Genomic DNA, 13,166 nt, shown 5'->3' with positions numbered 1-13,166 from the left:
ACTATTATGGACTATTGCAGATGAGCCTGACCTTAGATTTCCTATGTCGTAAATGACTTTTTATGTGATAATTCTAACCATCTGAACTCATCAAACATGGTACAGAAAGAAATTATTTAGATCTTCCATTGAAAAATTAGGACATTTAATGCCTCAAGTGGGCCACAATGCATGAAACAAATGAATGGCTAGAAAATTTAGTTTGAGTCATCCATTCCTTCATACATCATGGCCCACCTAAGGATGAAATGTCTTGATTTATGAGCCAGAATCATCCCGTCCCTCCTAATCCCATGGGATTCGTCCGGCCAAACACGCTGTGAACTGCTACCTTTGAATTGATGCATGTAGGTGTCCCAGCTTGTTGAAATCAAGTGGGCTCTTCTCCCTGCACACAAAAATAGAAATGCAATCTGATGTTATCATCTTTTATTAGGTTTGTTGAAATCAAGCTTCATAAGTGCCTGTATGGGTGACACACAGAAATGCATTGATCTGGTTTCAGTTTCCACAATGTAATAGTAAGATTAGTGCCATGTACTTTCAGTGCTGACTCTATGTTAAGGATTAGTCTAGCAGAGTCCTTGAAGAACAAGGTTACAACTTCCTAGATGAAATTTGGGTTTACATTATCCTGTAACTCCTCCAACTGAATGAATTGCTCATCTAAGAATCCCTGCAACCATACCAAGATATTTGTTTTATTTTCCAACCTTCCTTGAGAATGTACATTGCTACCTAAAGTGCACCTAAGTTTTGGAAATGGACGATTATTGGGATGTATGGTGAAAATGAAGAGGCACAATAGATGCTCGATTTGGATTCCACATACGCATCATGTGAGCTCCACATAATATGTGATCATTCCAGGGAAGAAATGATAGCCCACCATGATAATCTCTAATAAATTGTATCCTCCATAATGAAAGCAAAAAAATGTATGCTAAAGTAGTTTCAGCAACCAAGACCCAAAAAATAAATAAATAAATATAATAAAAAATAAAAGAAGAAGAAGATCGAAAAGAAATCCTTGGTAATTTTAAACTTAAAGAAGCCTAAAATGGCATTCTTCACATAAATGGCTCTCAATATGACAAAAATCACCTCAAAATCAAAGTGGGTTTTTTTTTTCATAATATGAGAAAATTTGTAGTAACAATCTTATTACTTATATATGTGTAGAAGAGAAGAACCTTCTCTAAAAAGGACTTTTTCATGTAGGTAATATAACGTTACAGATGAAGGTTCTCCATCTTTGCAATTGAGAGAAATGAGATAAAATGGAACTAAGGAGAGTACATGAATGCTAGTTAGAACTTAGAACATGAGAGCTACACCAAATTACAGTTGGCATTGCTCGAGGATTATGAGTTCAAGCCAAATGGTTCTCTTGAAAAATTCACCTATGCTGAGAAACCAAGATCAACAAATCATACTCCTGGTTGGAAAAATGTAACACCCTGAATTTTCACTATTTTGAATTACCAAAAATCCTTTTTTTTTTTAAAAAAATTATAACTAGCCACGTCATCACTTACTGACCCTTGACACTCGAGATGGGTCTATTCACGGCTGGTACCGATAAGAACCATACAAATAGGATTGATCGACCATAGAAGACCAATGAATTCAAACGATCACTTAAACATCGTGTTCAGCCCCATGATCTATTCACATAGGGCCCAAATCTAACTGACCTGCCATCGACTAATCAAACTACCTTAACTTAATTAGAGATCTACCCAAACCCGAGCCAGCTATGGTCGAACCTTAATTAATGAACCGAATCAACCCAGTTACTTTTTTAGCCTATAACCAACGGTTTAGAGTGATCATGACCGAATCACCATTTTCTCTAATTTTGAATAGGCCATACCGTGAACTTAATTTATCCATGGCTCAACCACTGTGCCCAAGAAGTCTCTTTACCCAATTTATTCCAGAAGTGTCCCGATTACCCAAACAAGCTCTAGACCGCTCGTTAGTGAGCCACTAGTTCCAAAAATTATAGAGTAATGCCCATCTCACTGGGCTTGTGGTCCATCGCAGATGATAGACTCAAACAACGCCTGAAAATAGACAATTTGCGTCGTCATGTAGGCACTTGTAAAATGCAACTCTCCCTAGTATTGTCAAAAATCTGAATTTTAAAGCAAATGGCCCCACCACTTATGATAATAAATTAGGACATTTCAACTGTTGAATTTCACCCAAATTTGAACCATAAGCTAGAAACATTTTCCTTCACTCGCCCGTAAAATCTGACCATTGATCGAGGATCAGTGACCGTTGATCACAAATCGAGCCATTTCGATAAAACTCTGCATCCGTTTGCAATTAAACTTTGCCCAACCCTTCATCGGGCCATGGGGCACGTGTTCTATGAATCAAATGGGCCAGGGTCCATCAAGGAAGCCCAATGATGAAAATAGGCCCACAGGGCCATTGATTACACCAAACTGTAGGGTTAACTGATATAATTATGGACATATAAAAGTCCAGCCCTTTCTCCTTCATTTGCTGAAATTTCAGTAGTTAAAATTTTGTGTGAGAGAGAGAGAGAGAGTGAGTGAGTGAGAAAGAGCCTTTGGTGTGTGCATGTGAGCTTAGTGTTTGGGACCAGCACCCTCACCTCTCCATTGCCGGAAAGCATCGACACATTCCTTTGTTGGAGTGAGATTTTGTCTCCATCTAAGATTAAATAGGGCTCTAATCACGTTTTTCCTTGCTTCTTATTGCGCCTGGCATAGGTTTAATGAATATGTGTGGTGCATTGCTAGTGCATGTTGCTGAATTTTTATTTGGGCTATATAATTAGAACAATGGACTAGAAATTGCTGAAATTATAGAATGGGATTAGAACCTAATACCCCAAATATGTGACTTGTTGATTTGCATGTCACGTAGGATACAAATGTTTGAATTTTCCCAAATTGATGCTGGTTGGTTGTTGATTTCCTGATTAGTTGTTAATTTTGCTTAGAATGAATACATGAATTGCTGTAAATTGTTAATTGGTGGTTGGTTCCCTGATTTCGTGATTAACTATGCTTGGGTGAAGGCATGAGATGTTGCAAATTGATTGACTAGTTGAGCTACTTGTTTCGATTTTCAATGTATGGCTGAATTGTGATTTATGTTGGTCCATATAAGATTAAGTGCGGCGTATTGTTATATGATCGTTTATTTGATTGTATAGGCTGGAATATATTAAGTATAATCTATAAAATTGAGTGGAATTTAATATGTTACTGTCCATGCACTGTGTATACCAAAATGGTGTCTGTCCTGCAATGAATTGTATCCAATGATGACCCCGCTTGTTGTGTATTGACGCATATTTCCCTATGGATCGGCCGACTACATGGAATTTCTTGGGCGGTCATTGTTGGGCCTGTCCGCCAGTGAATCTGGCCCAAATAGCTAAACTGTAGGTCGTTGGTCATAGTTGGACTACACGAGTCAGTGTTCTCAGGCTGATTAGCTACGGTTTAGCCCGTTGGGGCATATTGACTCTTAAGTCGACCATCCCTATATATTAACTATGTTCTAATCACGCTTGTATGAACCCGAAGTACCCTAAGGCCATTGCGCTCACTATTAACTATAATTTACGGCCCACAAGACTCATGAGCCGGGAATGGTGGTATGGGATACTATGCCCGTGCTGTCGGCCTACTCTGGGGTGATGAGCCTCCTTGTAGTGTCCAGTGAGCACTTAGACTCGTGAGCCGGGGACGGTGGTATGGGCCATTGTGGTCGTGCGTCGGCCTGTGCTGGGGTGACGACCTCCCCATAGTGATCACAAGTAGGACATTTAAGTCCTAATTATTTTCGTTTAAGATTATGGTTTTCGGGATTGACGACCCCATATAGGGCTAAGGATCGCGAGATTCATATGACCACGGCCCTTGAGTCGCACGATCGGATTAAGACAACAACTCCACTAAGGGTATTTCAGTTTCCCCAATCTGATGGATGAATGAACCTAATTAACTAACCTGGCTAATATATTTCATGACGTGGCATTATTATTGTGGCAATTAGGTAGTCGAGTTCGCATTTGAGGGAGTGTTGGTCATTGCAAACGTTAGATGTCGTCGCTTGAGAGAGTGTTGGTGGTGAGGGGCATGCATCATATCATTGAACCATGCATTTGCATTAACAACAGCATTCAGGGTTCTATGTTGTATGTTGTTCATTAAATGTACTCTATACATGATAATTTATGTAGCCTATTGCTAATGGTACCACTGAGTTACCTACTCACTCCCACTCTGAGACGGTGTTCTAAAACACCAACTAAAATTTGATATAGATGTAGATACCTTAGAGTGGGATGCACTGGACGATGTCGGTGCAGACGACAATGAGGAGGAGCGGACGCACTCCCAGACTTCGGTGGTTTCTTCTAGTTTATGGTTGGATGGTCGCGGGACATGGGCCAGGGCCCTAGTTTTTTAGGGATATTTATTTAGGTGGGTCTAATTCCCAGTTGGATTTTCTTGGTACTGCATTTTGGATATCTTACCTGTTTAGTGGCCTGTATTTACATTTTATGATATTCTCATGCTTATGGTTTGTTAAACACGTCATTACTTATAAATAAACCCAAATGCATTGAAATCTGGAGCCCATTAGGGCATACGTGGCACCCAGGAATTCGAGAGCCGAGTTCCTACTCGACCCCTGAAAATCTGGGGTGTTATAGAAAAGCTATACCAAATTGCAGTTGGCATTGCTCAAGGATTAGAGTATCTGCACCGTGGCTATAGCATGCGTATTTTGCATTTGGATATAAAACCACATAACATTCTTCTAGACCAAGACTTCTGCCCTAAGATTTCAGATTTTGGGCAAGCCAAGCTATTCCATATGCAATATTCTAGTAGTATCGATCTCAACAAAGTGCTTTCTTTAGTGCCAGAACCATCCAGCGACTACATTTTTCTACATATTCCTAAAGCAATAGATAAGATCTCAAGGAAGAAAGAGATAAGGATGGGAAAACAACTATAACAACAATAACAATTAACAATGATCTGGAATGGAGTACATCAAAATGGTTAATGGATGAGTTAGTTAGGAGAACGCATCACTGGGGAAGCAAGTTACAAGCTTTGCTTATGGAAATCATACAACAAATAGAAATTTCACAAGTACTAAATTTCATACAACAAAGCGGAGAAAGTATAAACCTAATGACTGTTGAATTCAGAAAAGATGTACCTATTATCAAATGATGGAAAACACCTGTGTAGCACATTCACTGTCAACTCCACTGTAGCAGAATCTACCATGGCGGTATCTGTCATGTGAGTGTGTTTAACATGTATATCAAGATAGTTATGGACCATCAAAGATAGCTTGCAAGAAATTTCTTAATTTATAAGAATGTAACCTTTAATATGAAAAGATCTTCATACTTAGAAAATTTTTGGGGTGTGCTCTATCTACAATGTGTCCCAATATGAAAGATACCTGCTTTATTTCAGGTCCACTGTGAATGGCCAATTCTACTAAGCTTCCTCTGCTATTGACTTTGCGACACTCAAGCCCTTCTCCCTCCTCCTTTACCCGGGCTTGGCACTGGCAATGCAAGTAGTTGCATTGGCAGAGTTAAAAAAGGGCTTAAGATCCATTTGGTTTGATAAAAATTTATATTCATAAATATTGATGTGATGACCAAATGGAGCTTAAGACTTAGAATACTACAAATATGTAGCAAGAGGGACAATTTTGTATAATCACAAGCAAAAATAATAACTACAAGCCAATGTTAATGGAGTATTGGATAGAAAATGTACCAAGATTGATGTGATGACCAAATGGAGCTTAAGACTTAGAATACTAAAAATATGTAGCAAGAGGGACAATTTTGTATAATCACAAGCAAAAATAATAACTACAAGCCAATGTTATGGAGTATTGGATAGAAAATGTACAAAGAATAACAACAGCAATACTTATATAAATGCAGCTGTTCTCCTTCACTTAGCTTCCATCATCTAACACTGCCTCAAAAAACACACTAAAAAAAGGTAAATGCCCTCCAATGTTGTAAAGAAACATGGAAAGAACAAGAAAATTAATAAGAACAAGAGCAAATCATGTTGGCTAACTTTTCGAGAATTCATTCACATTATTTCTGAAAATGCTGCTCGATGGAAATCCAGTTACACTGGTTTTAAAATCCCATAAGTTTAATAACCTATGCTTTCCATGTTTTTTAATAAGAGAAAATTGTATAAATAGTTAGAGCCCTATAGCTACTCTTTGTTGATTTAGTAACCCATCCTATCATATGCATTGGATCTTAAGTCAATCCAAAATACAAAATTAGAGTCAAACACTTTCTATCCAAAACCAATCACACATCAATCATGAACCCATGCACAAAACATAAAACATTTACAAGAGAGAGAGAGAGAGAGAGATATCGTTTCATTTAGCTCAATCCATCTCTCCTTAAACCTGCAAAATAAAACAATAAAAAGAAATTAATTAGTACTCGCAATATTGTACAAGAAATTTAATTGTAAATGGCAAAAAAAATAATCTTACCTTACACATACTAGCGGGCCAAACAATACCCGTTCCAATAGCATCCCCAATTGTTTTATATCGTCCATAGGGTCTTATCAAAGCCTCCTCCCGTACTATTGACACCTAAATAGATACTTCCTAGTAACCAATTTCAAGTTCATGCCCCCTACTTTTGTGAGTGGATCCTTGCTCAAAACAACTCCTTTAGCAATAGTAACCCCAGGTTTCATGATACTTGTAAGAAGAACTCCAGTCACATCCTACAAAATAAAATTTCTTATTTGACAAACTGCATTGTATTGAATAAACGCTCATCTGTATACCACATCTAATTAAGAACCCAATAATATCGAAATATAATAAAAGAACTATTCACTTGGTATAAGGAATTACCCCGGCACTAGTGCAACTCGTGGTCTTCCCCATATTCGTTGAGTGTCTCTGCAAATGATAAGTTAATATTAATCATTATATACCAACGAAACTATATATAATATAGGACAAAATGCATATGTAAATATATACATGTATATAATATAATTACCCGAGAAGTCACCCAATGGCTTAATGAAGAGGACGGCTGGTTCATGTTAAAACTAGTTGCAGCACCGAATGTTGTGGGTGGGTTATTGTTTGCATTATTCATAGTGGCTATCGATTTCTCCAGAATTTCTTTTAAGGAAGAAATTTCAGCATCTCTTGCGAATGAGATGTCAACCATAGTTTCTTTAAGAGATAACATTTCAGCTTCTCTTAAGGATAAGATTGCAGCTATATTTTCTTTTAGAGAAACTATTTCAACATGTAGTTCCTCATATCTTTCATCTCTCCTCTGAGCAATGAAGGTCATTCTTTGCTGGCTGGATGTTACACCCCACAAATCAGATGGAGATGGTCCTAACCCATAAGTGCAGACACGACCATGCCTATCATCTCCCATGACTTGAGATAATAGATCGTTCCTTGTGTGAGGCCTCAGGTTCGTGAGATATTTGTTCATTGAGTTTTGTCTGCAATAATAATTATCACATGATAATAGTTAATGTGTAAATACTCTAGCTATTGCTACACATTTATATGAAGCTCTTCTTGCATGTAGATACATTAACATACCATTACTACTGATGGGGTCTCATCCACAGGCTTCCCATCTTTGCATGTATGAGTTAATATAAACATATCTGCCCAGCTCAGATCCCCCCCACTGGCCTTTTTTCTCTATCATATGTAAACAAGTTATATAACACAAATAAACTAACATGGTTGATTAAGTTATTAATAAAATTTACCTCTTTCTCATGTATCACGCAAAACTCTTCAAGACTACAGCATGGTTAATCAATTGTTTTTTTCGATTCTCTGTATTTGTCTTAAAATGAGCCTATATGTGACACACCGACAGAGTAAATTATAAGATATCAACAAAAGATTGTTGTATAATTTTATAAATGAATGAGGCATGCCTTTCCCTCTTCAGAGTTCCAAAACTGAACACTTCCATTAATCCTCTTGGACCTGCTCATCAAGGTCTACGAGTCGCTTCTCATCAGTCTCATGAGGAGAGTAGTGGAGTTTCTTTAGCTAGCTCTTCCATTCCCTCCATTTTTTTGCAATTGACTTCAGCACCCAAGTCTTAGCATCTACGTCAAACTCAAACTTGGACTGCATCACATGTTGAAAGCAGACAATCACATAATGAACAAAAAATAAAACACAAAAAAAAAGAAGAAGAAGAAGCATCGTAACATTACCGTGACAAGCCCCCACATATCATCTTTCTTCTCATCTGGCACCTCCCTCCAATTAGTAAATGTAAGGGGTGCATTATGCATATTCCTCATTGCGTGCTATTGTCCCTATGAAGTTTGTCAGCTTACTAACATTGCCACAAATGAGCTGCCCTAAATTGTTGATGGAAATAGGAATTTGTTGACCTTCACGCATTTTCCAAACTTCAAAGCATCGTGTGGGGCCTCGAGTCTTTCTTTTCTTGGACGTTGAATCTGTTGAAGCAAATCACAATGGTACATATACAACCAATTAGCAAAAGCAAAATACACGGTAAAACACAGAGTTTAGAGGTTTGTTATAGTGGTGATTGTCCACGAGAGAAGAACACATTTTATTATACCACTAGTAGCCTAAGATAGCTGAGGCTAGGCAGGACCAACATTAGTTTGAGGCAGCTGAGGCTGGCTGGTGCTATCAGTTATAGGGCCTATAGATCGTCTAGCCCTGCATCTAGTACTCATGTCTAACACCTGTATATGTCTAGCAATATGACAGTATGATAAACAAATATTTCTCATTTAAATAGAGATTCATAAAATGAACAAGCCGTATATAAGAAACCCAGAGATATTGCGGCCTCCATCTCAACGCTTCTATTCTCAACTTTTCACCTCCCAAGGGATGAATAATGAAGCTGCGGAGGAAATTCGTAAATGCACTAAGCCTAACCATCTCAACTTACTAGATCGGGCGACGATAGGATCTCCTGTGAGCACCTCTCTCTCTAGATGGACTTCACAATGATGTGAAAGAGATCATGGCTCTTCGATATAAAGGTGTAGGGCCCCCGAGCTTAGGCTAAGCAGTCCATCTACACTCATATCCATAAAGAATGAGTCAGGGCTCGTAGTGCGCTGTAGAAGATTCATAGACCGCATTGAAAGGGGGCACTATGGGCCAATTTAAATTTCAAGAGAAAGATATTTGAATTTCTCAAAAAATAATAATAACATAACCATATGAAAAAAATACATGTGAACTTCTCTTTAATACTTTAAGACAATCTAATATATAAGAAATCAATTATTGTACATAATGTCATTTCCATCAGGATCACAAAACTCAGTATCATCTATTTGGTCATCTACCATTGTCTGGGTGGTGGTAAAGGTGTGATATTGTTGTACCATCAATATTTGTCCTTCCCCAACTATCAATGTCATCACTCAGATCCTCCAAACTTTGATCATTGCATGACGAGCTCCCCAAGTATGCATCAACATCATTTGCAAACTCCTCCCCATGTATCTCAAACAAGTCCCTAAGTTTCGCCATCACCACAACATGCCAATCCTTCTCAACGGGGTCTTGCACATAGAACATCTACTCAACTTGAGATACAAACACAAACGGTTCATCAGATAACTATCAACCAAAATGGCATAACCATTTCAAATTCATGAGCGTGATCCCTAACCCACCCTTCCTGACACCCCTACCCTGAGATAAAACATCAACCCAATCACAACTAAATAATACAACTTTTTGATCACCATAATATTTCAGTTCAATTATGTCTGTTAAGGCACCATAGTAAGTTACATCTCCTGTAATAGGGTTTCTGTCGTTGACAATCGCAAAGGTTGATGTCTTTGCAATCACCACAACTCCACTATATTGAGTTTTTCTTTTCTTTTCTTGGTCTTTAGTGTGAAACATGAAGCTGTTTATGATAAAACCCTTATATCTTCTTGTTGTACAAGGACCTTGAGCTAGTCATATAAGGTCTTCTGAGATATGCTCATCCTTTACTTAGCACCATTATTCAACCTATTTTAAAAAATGTTAAAACAAAAGTATATGTCTAAACAATGAAAATAAATGAACATACACACGTCGGTCAACTTATTGTATCGACTACTTACATGATCGCTAAACCATTTATGAAGTGTTTCATTGTGAATGCGTTCTATATCCTTTATTGTACGTGAAGATTCTTTTGTTTAACAACATTCATGTGTTCTCTACATATGAATTGGTTTCAGTAAGACACGTGATAGTAACTTATTTTCCATCATATATAAATTAAGTGTTATAGTTGTCTTACTCAATAAATGAGATGAGTGCACCGCTGTTAAACAGAACATATCGATATGCTTGTGTAAATGCAACTTTATCTAGCGCACAATCCCCAGGCTTCCCTAATGCACAACCTATTCGTGGGAAAATAGGGAATTATTCTATAATGGTGTTACCATAGTCGTCATTCTATATTAGTCGGTTAAACCTTGTCTCCACATTATGCAAGTACCTCGAGCAAAAAGTTAAGCATTCTTCTGCCAAGTACCCTTCTGTAAATGAACCATCGGGCCGACTTCTATTACGTACATATGACTTCAGTGTGAGCAGGTACCTATGATCATCAATATTAAGAAGTTTAGAAATATATGGTCGATTAGTGTGACTGGAACAACATGATAAATAAAATTAATTTATAAACATTAACATACACCTCTCGATGGGGTACATCCATCGGTATTATACCGGTCCGACTATTTTGGCCTCACCCGCTAAATGAATGGGCAAATGTACCATAATATCAAAAAAAAAAATGGCGGTAAAAAATTTTCTAGATGACAAAGTGTTACAGCATTTTTGAGATTCCAATCGATCAAAATCTTTTACTTAGCTAACTTTGAAACACAATTCCCTAAAGAAATTGCACAATTCAAGCAAGATCAGGCTCAAGCACTTAGGCAATGTTATTCGTATCACTACCGGAAGTAATTGCCGCATCGTAACATGACAGTCATGGCTCTTAAGCCTTGAAATTTTGCGCTCTTTGAGATGCACACATCGAAAAATATTGGCTGAATAACCATCTGGAACTTCCACTTGCTTCAAAACTTTATAGAAATCATCATTCTCACTGATGACATGGTAAAGCATGTAGGTGGAAATATGTTTTGTTTGATGAAAGCTTCCTTGGGTGCAATGTTTTTCTTATACCCATATCTTGCATGTCAAGACGTGCCTTTACACTGTCCTTTGCTTTCCCTTCGATGTTTAATAATATCCCAAGCACATTATCACACACATTCTTTTCAATATGCATCATATCCAAATTGTGTCATAACAAATTATGCTCCCAATACAGCAACTTGAAAAAGATACTCTACTTCTTCCGGTTATATCGATCTTTCGCATTATCCTCTCGTCTTCTCTTGTGCCCATGATTGCCAAAAGTCTTCTTCCCAAATGTGACATTAATTCCTTATAACTGATCTAACACATCAGACTCAGATAGCAAAGTTGGTGCCTCACTAAATTCTTCTGTATCATCAAAAGATCTATTATTACTTATAAATCTATGATCAAGTTCCAAGAATTGAGGATGGCCCATATAACAAAACTTTCGACCATGCTTCAAGTATTTAAACGAAGTGTCCTTATTACAGCAAGGACACGCAAGGCGTCCTTTAGTGCTCCATCTAGACAAGTTCGCATATATAAGAAAGTCACTGATAGTTTATAACAATGCTACATACATTTGAAATATTTTATTACTTGAGGCATCATAAGTGTCTATGTCAACCTCCCACAATTCTTTTAATTGTGAATACACGTCAATATCATTACTAGGTCCAGAAAGACCAGGAATAAGCAAGAACATCATGAAATAAGTATTGAGACTCAAATATTACATATTTAACCCTTCAATTATATTAGTTTTCCTAGCATTTAATTGATAACTTGATTTAATTATATACGTTTTTGTCATGCAAGGTGATTCAGAAGCTTATGATAAATATGCACTTAAAATGATGGATTTAGAGCTCAAAAGAAAATAATGAAGAATTGAAGATTTGAAAGTCCTTAATGAAGAATTCATATACTAAAAATTCAAGGAAACCGAGTGAGGAATGAAGAGAATTAAAGATTTAAAGTGAAGAAAATGAATCCTAAAAATTGTCCTACAAAAAAGGATATTCTGAAATTCCGGGGCCAGAAAAACGTAGTTCTGAAAAAGTGCCAGAATAGACTTCAATGCAATCGAAGGCACTTCGTTGGCACTGAAGGTGCAATCAAAGCTAGCTCGATGCAATCGAGAATTTTAGAATTTTTCAAGCCAAACTAGCTAGACAGTTCTGGACAAGTCTCGAAGCAATCGAAGGTGCAATCAAAGGTTGTTTGATGCAATCGAAGGTGCAATCGAAGGCTGTTCGATGGCATCGAAGGCATTACGCAAATTTTACGTGGACTGCATAAATTTAAGGCAATTTTTAGATTTTTCCAACTCGGTGCGAAAGTTGGAGTTCTACAACTATAAATAGGACTCCCTAGGATGCTCCAAAGCATCTTTTAAGGTTTGGAAAGGAGAGAAGGACTAGGTGGAGCGCCAACAACGTTCTTCCGCTTCGATTTCTTCATGGGTTCTAGTAGTTCTTTTTATTTTTATTATGTTTTTGAGTTAGCTATGACTAGGTAATCTCTTAGATAGGATTAAGAGGTGAAGTTTGTAATATGTTGGGATATTTATTTTTCTTTAATTCTTTTTTATATTGAACTTCATTGAATTCTAGTTTGATTTTAAGGAATATTTTCAATTTTCTATGATTTATTGTGACTCAAATTACAATAGATGCTATGATATCTTTGAATATCTTCATTTCCATTATGAGATTGTCGGATTGGTAAATCCTGTTGTTCACCATCGTCTCCTGGGCATGGTAGGATAACGGAATCCCTTCCAATCATCACAATACTCCTTCATGTGTGAACTAATTCAATGTAAAGTTCATATCGTGCGTCAATTATATCTTCTAATTGGATAGGATAGGACTCTAATTCCAGTTGTGTTTATTGAATTAAGCAAGGTAGTATCTTGA

The 13,166-nt window shown here is 37.2% G+C and overlaps 1 long non-coding RNA gene across 1 annotated transcript; it reads right to left on the bottom strand.

The window, feature by feature from the left end:
- Positions 1–312: 312 nt before the first annotated feature.
- Positions 313–1,317, bottom strand: LOC131220499 (uncharacterized). Its single transcript, XR_009158634.1, has 3 exons — positions 1,194–1,317; positions 542–676; positions 313–384 (listed from the first exon to the last, which is right to left on the bottom strand). It is a non-coding gene; the product is annotated as an uncharacterized LOC131220499 (long non-coding RNA).
- Positions 1,318–13,166: the final 11,849 nt, after the last annotated feature.

This window comes from Magnolia sinica, chromosome 12 (genome assembly GCF_029962835.1).
Source record: "Magnolia sinica isolate HGM2019 chromosome 12, MsV1, whole genome shotgun sequence".
Taxonomy (NCBI): Eukaryota; Viridiplantae; Streptophyta; class Magnoliopsida; order Magnoliales; family Magnoliaceae; genus Magnolia; species Magnolia sinica.
Note: the sequence above shows the minus strand (reverse complement) of the source record. Positions and strands in the feature narration are given on the sequence as shown.